Raw genomic sequence first — 12,315 nt, 5'->3', positions numbered from 1 at the left:
CTTGTCATGTGCACCGCCGCCTGACATCACGTTTGCTTTCTGGCTTTGTGCCTGTCTACTCCGCAGGATGGTAAACCCCAAGAGAGTTGGGATTGGTGTTTCTTCTGCTCAGCTGTGACCCCAGCATATAGAACAGTGCCTGGTACATAGTAGGTGCTCAGTACACCCATGTTGCATGAATGGATCTTCTTGCCCAGTGCCTTGTGCACAGAAGGCACCTAGACAGTGTCCAGTCAATGAACTGCATTAGTACCGTTAGTAGCTCCCATTTGTTGAGGACTTACTGAGCTAAGCAGCTGCAACAAATTGTGCTGTTTAGCCTCCCCAGCTGCACTGCAGCTTGGCCATCCCGAGCCTTATTTTACGAAGGAGACACCGAGGCTCGGTGAGAGATTCCTGGGAAATGCACAGCAGCTGAGCTGGAATTGGAACTCAGGTCTGGTGAACTCCAAAGCCTGCATCCGTGTACTGGGAAGAGCAACGTCTCTGCCTTTTTACTTCTCTCCCTGTGAGAACTCAACCTGAGATGATGCCACTCTATGCTGGGTGCATAGCTGCCCTATGGTTGTGGGTTCTCTGTGCAAGGCAGGTCTCACCTATCCCCAGGGCAGAACCTCAGGGCTCCCCCAAAGCACCTGAGATCTGGCCTGCAGGTGTCAGTGAAACAAGTCCTGGTCTGGGTACAGGAGCCTCCTGAAACTCAGCCTGGCTTCTGATCTGCCATCGGCCCCTTCGTGGGCTGCCAGGCAGGGGTTTAAACGAGGTGATGGTGCCAGCCTTTGTTGGGGTGCATGGTTGGTTTTGCTCTCAGGGTTTGTCTTTTCCCCTGCACCATTTGTGAAGGTCTTTTGCAGCCCTGGGAATCTTTCTGGAGGCGGCAGGTGTACTCATCTCTTCCACCTGGCAGCTCCCCGCCTCCCTCTGCAAACCACTCCCCACAAGAGGAGGGCCCGGCGGAACAGAAGGTAAAAACACAACACCCACGTTTAGTTTTAATGAGTTTACTTCGAACACCTCCTAGCTATACTCTAGCAAACCCGCAGAGGGGTGAGCTGCGTAGTCTTCGAATCAGAGCTGAGTTCAGATCCTGTCTACGGGCCAGTGGGCAACTGCAGGTAAGCCAGTAGCTCTCCTGAGCCTCAGTGTTCCTATCAGTACAATGGACACAAGTGGCCTTTAGGTTGTGAGATGATTGTAAGGACTGGAACAGAGCCCGGCCTGTGGCAGATGCCTCAGGAAATGCTAACTGTGATGATCGTCGTGACTATTATTTGAAGAGTAAAAAACAAGAAAATCCACTCGGCATCCCACTCACAGCTACAACTGCTTTGCGTTTTTCTCCCTTCTAATGCACACCTGCTTTTGCACGTCTCTAATAATGATGTGCCTTCTGATTTTATTCTCCTATTGAATCAGCGATGATCCTGCAATTTTACCCGACCTTTCTAAATACCATTTCAGCGGCCACCCAGTTGTCTGGATTCCATGTGTGGGATTCATGCAGTCATTTCCCTACAGCGGGGCATTTGTACAGCATGTAAGACACCTTTGTGAGTTTGTGGCCTTTCCCTTTCTGGAATGATTTCCTCTGGATAGATGCCAGGCAGGGAGATTCCTGAGTCCAGGGGGGTGACAGTTTTATGGGTCTCGATTCCAGCACCAGCCCCATTCCCAAAGGGCTAGTGCAGTGAGGCAGCTTTTGAGGGCACTGGATTCGGGGCACCCTCTCCAGCATGGGGTGCCCCCATTTCTATACAGTTTGCATTTCTTGAGATGGAGTCTCATTCTGTCGCCCAGGCTGGAGTGCAGTGGTGTGATCTTGGCTCACTACAGCCTCCCTCTGCCTCCCAGGTTCAAGTGATTTTCCTTCCTTGGCTTCCCGAGTAGCTGGTATTACAGGCGCCCACCACCACACCCGGCTAATTTTTGTATTTTTAGTGGAGATAGGGTGGGTGGTGGGGGAGGTTCACTGTGTCAGCCAGGCTGGTCTCCGAACTCCTGACCTCAAGCAGTCCACCTGCCTCGGCCTCCCAAAGTGCTAGAACTACAGGCGTGAGCCACCGCATCCAGACTGTTTGCATTTCTTTGATGGTTTTTGAGATAAAACGCTTTCATTTGTTAACTGTATTTCCTCTCTTGTGAGTTGCCCATTTATTTTGCTGCACCCCTAGGACGGTTGAGGTTTGAAGCCATTTTCATGAAGCAACGTTGATCCTCCACGTTTCAGTTCCTTGGTGTTCTTGTCTGTGTACATCCCTCATTCTGTTTACTTAATACATTTTTAATTGACTTGAAATCAAGTCAAATTTGTAGAAAACTCAAGATTTGCATTAAAATGAACAAGTAAACATATGCAGTATGAGATGGGGCTGCATCACACTGACTCGAGAGTTCAAGTTGTAGGAATTTTGGGAGCCTGTTGTTAAACAGCCACAATTGCAAATTATATAAATATTCAATTAAATACATTGTATTAAACACAGAGGTAATACATCCTCAAAATGTATCACTTAGTTCTTTTGCTACATTTACCTATCATCTGTGCTGGCAAAGTTATTTGCATCTGTTGTGTCTGTATGGTGGAAATCTGTTAAGTGGCGACTACTTGTATCTCTTCCTGTCTTTGATTCAGTGACAGCACCAGTATTTACACTCGGGAAATTTACAGCACGTGCTACAAATCAGGGTTTTCTCCCTCTGGAGAACAGGTTGTGTTAAATGTTTACCAGCTTGCTCCTGTGCATAAGGGTTCAAATGCTAGTATATTTACCTCCTCACATAATCTCACTTGCTCCAGTGGTCTGTGAACACTACTGTGGGAAGCCAATGTGTTTCTTTTTTCTTTTGGACACAGAGTCTTGTTCTGTTGCCCAGGCTGGAGTGCAGTGGTGCGATCTCAGCTCACTGCAACCTCCGCCTCTGGGGTTCAAGTAATTCTCTTGAATTAGCCTCCTGAGTAGCTGGGACTACAGACCTGTGTCACCACGCTCAGCTAACTTTCTGTATTTTTAGTAGAGACAGAGTTTTGCCACGTTGCCCAGGCTGGTCTTGAACTCCTAAGCCCAGGCAATCCGCCTGCCTTGGCCTCCCAAAGTTCTGGGATTACAGCCAATGTGTTTCTTATGTGCACATGAAAACAGCAACCTAGTGTTTCCAGGGATACCCACAGACAGGCACCCAGGGCGATGATAGCCAGGACAAGAGGCAAGGTGGTCCTGGGAGGCCAATTCATCGGCCCTTTGCAGCTCCTGGCCCTTCCCCAGGCAAAGAAAGCAGGGCAGATGAGGAGGCAGAAAGACTGGTCTGACCTCCGTGCCACACATCTGGGTCTTTAGTTCTCCCAAGGAAACGTCTTAGGCATCCTCTTTGCAAAGCCTCCGGCCCTGTCCTGCTTTTCTTTCTCTGGAACAATCCGTGTTTATTGTATGGATGCAGCCCAGACAAGATTAATTTACTCATTTATTCAGCAAGCATTTATTGAGGGCTGGCTGAAGGCCATGCCGCGTGTTAAGTGCTGGGAACAGAAAGATGAAAAAGGCCAGGCCCCTGCCCTTAAGGAACTCTGTCCAGTGATGTGTAGAAAATCCATTCTGACCCTGCCCTGGCTTTGCTTGGAAAAAACAATGTCTTCAGCCAAAGGGTGAATATTCCTTAGGGAAGGTTTTGGAAAAGTCATTTTGAAGAGGCACTTCTGGAATGAACTAGACCTAACACAAGTATTTGTAGTTCAGATGGAGATTTTGTGTCTCTGGGCCCAGGGTGCAGCTGTCAGGAGAAAGGAAACAGCTCCCATTAGGAGCTTGGCAACATGGCACACCTGTTTCTGGGGACGTGCTGCCTGCAGCGGGTATCTTACAAGCCCCCTCCTTGGAGGTGGCTCCTATAATCCTGCCCCGGGAGAGACCCGCATGGCTCCACCCAGCCAGTTTGGAATCTTAATTTAAATGCCCTAACGCAGCAACTACTGTGCAAACAAAGATGCCAGCTTGTGTGAGTAATTAACAAAAAGACGCTTTCACAAAGGCCCAGGTGAATCTGGGGGCTCGTGAATATGCCTCCAGCTCAGGATGCTCCTTTATGTTGATTTGACAGGAATCCCACTCAGTCACCCTCTGAGCTGCAGCAAGAGTAATGTGGAAGACGCGAGATCCTACAGAGAGGAGTGTGGTTGGGCCGGTGGCAGTGATGTTCCCAAAAAACCAATTTAGTTCAGTGGCCCTTAATGGGCCTGGCTCCCAGATCAGGCACTGCAGGGCAGGGCGAGTGGAGAAGGAATTTATCTCCATCGGCCTGGGTAAGGGAGGACCATGGATTCTACTTTATTTCCCCCACTATTAAGACCCTGGTCTTCACTGCTAAAATATCTGCTTCTAAGAATAGATTCTTGTTGGCACTGCAAATGTCTCCGAATATGGGCATTTCGGCTCCCATCACAATGATGGAAACCGAGGCTTGCCCGTGGGCTGGAGGATGCTCACTCCCTGCTCCTCCTAAGCACCCTTCAGCTTGGACTTCCTGTAGTTTCTAAGGGGTCCCAGAGGGTGCTGGGGGAGAGGGGGACTTGTCACCTGACCCCTTCAGCCGTGAGCTCTGGGATTGAGTCTGTCACACCCTGTGTGCTGGGACCTACGGCTTCAGGAATCTTTGGGTGCGGCAGCTGGGGGCAGGCAGGAACAATGGGCTCTGGGGCCACCTCGGCTGGGCTTGGACCGGACTCTGCTGCCCAGCTGTGTGTCCTTGGGCAAGTTGCATCACCTCTCTGGGCTGCCATGTGGATGTAGGCACAGAGAGCAAATGAGCTCCACCTGGCAAGGGGATCACGGGATGAAATCAGAGGGGATGTGGGGAGGGCCTAGCTCCGCACCCCGCTCATAGGAAGAATCCCCAAAGTCTTATCCTCTTGTCTTGTCTCTGTCCACTCTGTGGGGAAAGAGGTCCTTGCTAAGCGTGCCTCCTTCGCTTACCCTCGTTTGAGGTTGCTCAGGGCTTACGGCTTCTCTAGCCAGACAAGAAGGAGATACTGTGCTAGGTGGTTGGTTCTGTTGCCAGCCTGGTTGCTCTGGGGTCGTTGTATCCCAGGATCTGCTTCCCGGTGAGCTGGCTTGAGCTGTCTGAAACTTGGGAGGCGGAAGCAGCTGTCACTGATGCTGGTGGTCTCACTGGGCAGAGCCAGGGAAGCACAGCTGCAGGGGTTCCCTAGGGCCCCCAGTGTCCTTGGGTTTTCCATCTGTGTTTGGCTCCTTCCCAACCACCCACCCTAGGCTGGCAGACCCTGTGAACCCTCCCTGTGGTCTCACGGAGGCAGGATGGGCCTGGCTTCAGCCTCCATGCGAGCTGGCCCCGCTGCCTTCCTGCCCGGCACTGCTAAGTGTCCCTTCTCTAAGCCTCCACGGTCCCTTCTGGACCTTCACTGCCCAGCTCCTCCCACAAGTGTGGAAACTCAAGTCCCTATCATAAATGCCCTATTCCATGACAGCCACGGCTGCTGTGTCCCTGCCTGGACTCTGACCAATTCTGTTGTCACTTGGTTTCTAAGGGACACGTCCTTGTCACCCTGCAGGGCCTCAAGCCCAGATGTGTCCCCCGATCAATGTGTACACTTTACTGGAGTGCCGCTTACCTCCTCCCCAAAGCCGTGATTCAATCCATGGGACATCTCACCGTTGATGGCATCCGAGAGGGAGGGAGCTTCGGGACTCAAGTCTGCAGGGTTGTCAAGATGGGAGAGAGTGCTTCCGTTCGTTTAAGGGAAACATGGAGCCAGCGAAACACGGGGACTTGGTCAGGTGGGGGTTTTGGCGAGAGGCCACTACCGCACAGCTGACTGCAGCCAACCAGCAGGAATGGAGGCAGGGAGGTCTGGGGGAGGCCATCACTGTGCCCCAGGCAGTGGGGGGGACACAAGGCAGTATTTTGGAGGTAGTGCAGGCAGGACCCACAGAATTGGATGTTGGAGGGACACAGTGAGGACAAGGACAACTCGAGGGTCTGACCCAAGAGACATGTGGTGTTGCTGCTGACCAGGAAGGACAGCACTGGAGGGGCGGGGCTGGGCACAGGGTCGTGCATTGTTACAACCATGGGATGCCAGCACCAGGGGAGAGGCAGAGAGGCAGAGGTGGGTCCTGAGGGGCTAGGACAGGTCACAGGTGAGCAGGAGTCTGTGTGGCATGGTGTGTGGTGTGTGCATTGTGTGATGTGTGTGTGGCATGGGGTGTGTGTGTTGTGAGTGTGTGGCATGGTGTGTATATGTATATTGTGTGGGTCTATGTGACGTGTGTGTGTTGTGTCTGGCATAGTGTGTGTATGTTGTGTGGGTCTGTGGCATGGTGTGTGTGTGTGTATGGTGTGGTATCTGGCATGGTGTAGTGTGTGTAGTGTTTGTGTGGCATGGTGTGTGTATATTGTGTGGGTCTGCAGCATGGTGTGTGACGTGTATGTTGTGGGTGTGTGGCATGGGGGGTGTGTGTGTGTATATTGTGAAGGTCTGTGGCATGGTATGTGTGATACTGTGTGGATCTGTGTGGCATGGTATGTGTGTTTATGTGTATTGTGGGTGCCTGTGTGGCATGCTGTGCGTGTGTGTATTGTGGATGTTTACTGTCCTGGGCAGTAGAAAAGACGTCGGGGAAGCAGCCCCAGCATCAGGGATGGGCCAGGAGTGCAGAATGCGTGGAAGCTGGTCAGGTCAGAGCCCGGGCTGAAGGAAGCATGGAGATGTAAGGGCACCAGGGCCCATGGGACCAGGAGCCAATGATCAAGGCCACAGTGCACACAGCCTTGGAGGCAAAGGACACATTCATTTCATAAGGATTAAAAAGCATGGGCCAAGTCTGGGCCCAGGCCAGGACTGGGGATACAGAGTGGATCAGTCCCCATCCCTGCCCTGAGGTGCTTACCCACACTCATTCACCTCACAGGTTTCCCCACCCTAGCCCCTTAGTGAGCTCCTACTCATTCCTCAAAACCTCACTGAGGTCATGCCCCTTCCGGAGGCCTCTCCCCATCCTCTAAAAGACCCCTCTCCCTGCTGCCCACTTCCAGCACAGAGAGCCCCGTGGCCTGTTTCCACTGGACTGGGTGAGGACAGGACTGGTCTGAGTCTTCTGGGAGGTGCCAGTGCTAGAGCAGAGCCCTGGCCTGGGAGTCCCTCATTCCACTCCGTCACCCACAGACTCACTGTTTAACCTTGGGCAGGTCATATCCCTCCTCGGCCTCACTCTCCCTTTGTATAAGATGAGGGAAGGGACTGAGGCTTCTAAGCCATCTCTCAGCTTAAAACCTTTGACTTTCTATCTGGCTAATGGAGGCACTGATCAGGGGCAAGAATGGATTTGAAAAACACTTTGGAAAATTCATAGCAGGAGGCAAAGGAGAAAGAATCTTTATTTTTTTCAGAGTGGGAGGCAGAGGAGTTATGGACAGAGGCTGCCGATGAAAAGGACAGCATCTCAGAGCACTTTGTGGTGTTTAATGTCTAATGCGTCCTCCCATTAAAGCAGTGGCATCAAATATTTACCAAAGCAGCATTAAAAATTAACCTTTACCATGGGGATGTATAAAGTCTCTAAGATCCCTGAGAAGTGTCTGAATATCAGGAGGGTAAAGCAACAGGAAGGAAGGCTACAAGCGGGGCGTGAACAATGGAAGCCTCTAAACCTGACATAGCTCCCTGTTGACTCCCACTTCCAAAGCCAGGGCAGCCTCCAGCCCTGTCTCTGCAGAGGCTCCCAGCCCTTCGGAGACCCCAGAAGGCCTGCAGGATAAAGAAAGGCCCTCAGCTGGGCATCCACAGCCTTCCATGACCTGGCCCTGCCTCTCTGGGCAGCTGGGATCTGTAGGATGGAAAGGAATGAGCCTGCCGGAGTTGGAAGATACCAGGGGAGGAAGTGGGAAGTAAGTGGTCCAGGCACTGGAAATAGCATGTGCAGAGGCACTGAGGCAGAGACAGCCGCACATCTATCCATCAGAAGGGCAGTCAGGTGGCACGAGTGTGGGGGAGGAAAGAAATACAGGAGGGGACGGGTGGGAGATGCAAGTAGGTCTGACTGTGCAGGGCCATGGTGAGATGTGGGCTTCTTAGTCCAGGGACAAGGGTGCCCTCGAGGAGAGTGACAGGAGGCATTTGCCTTTGGGAAGGGAGCTGGGAGTCCACTAGAGAGGCTGCCACTGTCCCACGAGCTGCAGCCATGTCTGCAGCTTGGCGGAGGGTGGTGGTGGGGAGGGGCCTGCACCAGGGAGTGGAGTCCGTGAGATTGGCCAGGGCCTGGGGTGGGAGCTGAGAAGGAGGTGGGGGTCCAAGGAGGATGTCTGGGACCCTGGGCTGAGCAGCCTGGGAGATTTTCCAAGATGCAGACCTTGGGGCAGACGTGGCTTTGGGCTCAGCAGCATGGAGTGTCTTGAGTTTGAGATGCCCCGAGAGACCACTGCAATGGGCCTGGGGAGGAGCATCCCCCACCCGTGGCAGGAGGAACCCCAGGGCGAATGGGGTCTGGAAGCTGCGAGAGGATCAGGGCAGCCGAGGGACGTGGGACGTGGCCTCGGATGTGGGCTGCGTGCCCTGCCCTCTGCCTGTCGCTCCTGCGATGTCCCCTGCTTCCCATGCCCACGTCCCCATCCCAGGTACAATCCGTGGGCTCCAACAACACACCGGGCACTGTCCTGTCTGCCAGAAGCCGCTGGGCATAGCCGGCACCAAATAGCTTTGCCATCCCCACCCCACCGCCTGCCTTTTACTATAGCTGGGTTGCCTGCCAGCTTCTTCCTGAAGGAAACAAAGTTTCCATGCTTGATTATTTAGATTATGTGGCGCCCTAGAAAGCACAAAATAATTCTCATTGTCCTCAAGCAGGATCTTTATTTTGGTTTTTCCTGGAGACCAGGGGAGCTGACTGGGGCGCGAGGGAGTTTGCAGAGCACGGCCATTTCCCCTGCGCCGCCATCTTGCCAGTGGCGTTTTTCTTGCCATTTTGCTGGAAACTCAGGCTCAGAGAGGCCACAGCAGGTGTCCAAAGTCAGACAGCCAGGGAGAGGCTCTCCCAGAGCACCTACAATGTGCCTTGGTCCCCCAACACACACACACACAGCCCCCAACACACACACACAGCCCCCAACACACACACACAGCCCCCAACACACACACACAGCCCCCAACACACACACACAGCCCCCAACACACACACACAGCCCCCAACACACACACACAGCCCCAACACACACAGCCCCCAACACACACACATAGCCCCAACACACACACACAGCCCCCCACACAGCCCCCAACACACACACAGCCAACACACACACAGCCCCCCACACACACAGCCCCCAACACACACACACAGCCCCCAACACACACAGCCCCCAATACACACAGAGCCCCCAACACACACACACAGAGCCCCCAACACACACAGAGCCAACACACACACACAGCCCCCAACACACACACAGCCCCCAACATGCACACACAGCCCCCAACACACATACACGCACACACAGCCCCCAACACACCACACGCACACACAGCGCCCCCCACACACACACACACAGCCCCCAACACACCAGAGCCTCCCAACACACACACCAGAGCCAATTGCACACACCAGAGCCCCCAACACAGAGCCCCCAACATATACACCAGAGCCCCCAACACACACAGCCCCCAACACACCAGAGCCCCCAACACACACACCAGAGCCCCCAATACACACATCAGAGCCCCCAACATATACACCAGAGCCTCCCAACACAAACACACCAGAGCCCCCAACACACACACCAGAGCCCCCCAACACAGAGCCCCCAACATATACACCAGAGCCCCCAACACACCAGAGCCCCCCAACACACACCCCAGAGCCCCCAACACACATACCCGAGCCCCTCCACACACACATACCCCAGAGCCCCCAACACACCAGAGCCTCCCAACACACACACCAGAGCCAATACACACACCAGAGCCCCCAACACAGAGCCCCCAACATATACACCAGAGCCCCCAACACACAGCCCCCAACACACACAGCCCCCAACACACACAGCCCCCAACACACCAGAGCCCCCAACACACCAGAGCCCCCAATACACACATCAGAGCCCCCAACATATACACCACAGCCTCCCAACACAAACACACCAGAGCCCCCAACACACACACCAGAGTCCCCCAACACAGAGCCCCCAACATATACACCAGAGCCCCCAACACACCAGAGCCCCCCAATACACACATACCAGAGCCCCAACACACACCCCAGAGCCCCCCAACACACATACCCGAGCCTCCCAACACACATACCCGAGCCCCCCCACACACCCCAGAGCCCCCAACACACACGCCAGAGCCCCCCAACACACACGCCAGAGCCCCCAACACACACACACGCCAGAGCCCCCAACACACACACCCCAGAGCCCCCAACACACACCCCAGAGCCCCCCAACACACACCCCAGAGCCCTCCAACACACACCCCAGAGCCCTCCAACACACACACCAGAGCCCCACACACACACACCAGAGCCCCACACACACACCCCAGAGCCCCCCAACACACACACCAGAGCCCCCAATACATACACCAGAGCCCTTCAACACACAACCCAGAGCCCCCCAACACCCCAGAGCCCCCCAACACCCCAGAGCCCCCAACACACAAGCACTCCAACACACACACCAGAGCCCCCAACATACACCCCAGAACCCCCAATACACACAGAGCCCCCAACACACACCAGAGCCCCCAACACACACACGCCAGAGCCCCCAACACACACACACACGCCAGAGCCCCCAACACACACACACACGCCAGAGCCCCCCAACACACACACACACGCCAGAGCCCCCCAACACACACGCCAGAGCCCCCCAACACACACCCCAGAGCCCCCCAACACACACCAGAGCCCTTCAACACACACACACCCCAGAGCCCCCCAACACACACCCCAGAGCCCCCAACACACAAGAGCACTCCACACACACCAGAGCCCCCCAATACACACCAGAGCCCCCAACACACACCCTAGAACCCCCAATACACACAGAGCCCCCAACACACACACCAGAGCCTCCAACACAGAGCCCCCCAACATACAGAGCCCCCCCAACAAACACAAGCCCTCCAACACACACACATACACACACAGCCTTGTCCACTCCCCATCTGCATCTATCTAGATGGCCCATCAAGATATTTTGCTAAAGGCAAAATAAAAATGCCTTCAAACATCTCTGCGGCCCCGCTTTGAATATGTTTTCTCCCGACAATAGGACATACATTTCTTGAGTGCTTTCTGTGTGCCGTGTGTTGTTACATGCACTGTCTCATGTCCTCACAGAAATCTCCATGTAGCAGATGAGTAAACTGGGGCGGGTGGAGATGGTGACTTCAAGCTAAGGGTGAGTGAAGATTGGTGCATTCTGGAGTCCTCTCTGCCAGGGGTGCACACTGAATGGTAAGGCTGGGCCAGAGCCCTCACTTGCCTCCCAACAACTCTCCCCTGAAGCAGAAAAAAGCAGAAAAGGGAATGCAACTGTGATGCAGAGAAGCCTGATCCAGACACCAGCTCACTCTGGGGGAACCCACACATCCCTGAAGGATGGGGCTGGTGCCAGGGAACCCCCAGAGCCATGCTGGCACCAGTAGGAAGAGGAAGCAGGAGGCAGAGGGAAGACCTCCCCAGGCAGCCTGGCTCCACAGCAGATTTGCTGGCCTCAGTAAGCAGGGAGCTCCCCATCACTGGGGTGTGCAAGCCAAGGTCAGAGGCTCGTTCCCTGAGGATAGAGTAGAGGGATGTCCAGATGCACAATCTCCAAGATCCTCCCTCTCCCAGAATCTCTAGCACTGCCCTGAGGCCTTGTATTAGCTAGCTGGTGCTGTGTAACAAGGTACCCCACAAGTCAGCAGCTTAAAACAACAAGCATTTAACCCTTTCTGTGAGTCAGAAAGGTGTAAGTCAGGGTGTGGCTCTGCTGGGTCTCCTGGCTTGGGGTCTCTCAGGAGGCTGCAGTCAAAGCATTGGCTGAGACTGTGGTCATCCTCAAGGCTCTGCTGGAGAGGATACACCTCCCAGCTCACTCAGGTGGCTGGTAGTAGGTTCACATGTTGGCTGGGGGTGTCAGTTGCTCACCGGGTGGGGCTCTCCACAGGGTATCTCATGGCATGACAGATGACCACCCAAAAAGAGGGCTCTGGGAGAGAGAGTTCAAGGTGCAGGGCTCAGTGGAACCCACTTTTTTGGAGCCTAACCTTGGAAGGGACATCCCATCCCTGTCACTTCTGTTCTATCCATTTGTTACAAGCGAGCT

This window comes from Pongo pygmaeus, chromosome 23 (genome assembly GCF_028885625.2).
Source record: "Pongo pygmaeus isolate AG05252 chromosome 23, NHGRI_mPonPyg2-v2.0_pri, whole genome shotgun sequence".
In the NCBI taxonomy this organism is placed as follows: domain Eukaryota; kingdom Metazoa; phylum Chordata; class Mammalia; order Primates; family Hominidae; genus Pongo; species Pongo pygmaeus.
Note: the sequence above shows the minus strand (reverse complement) of the source record.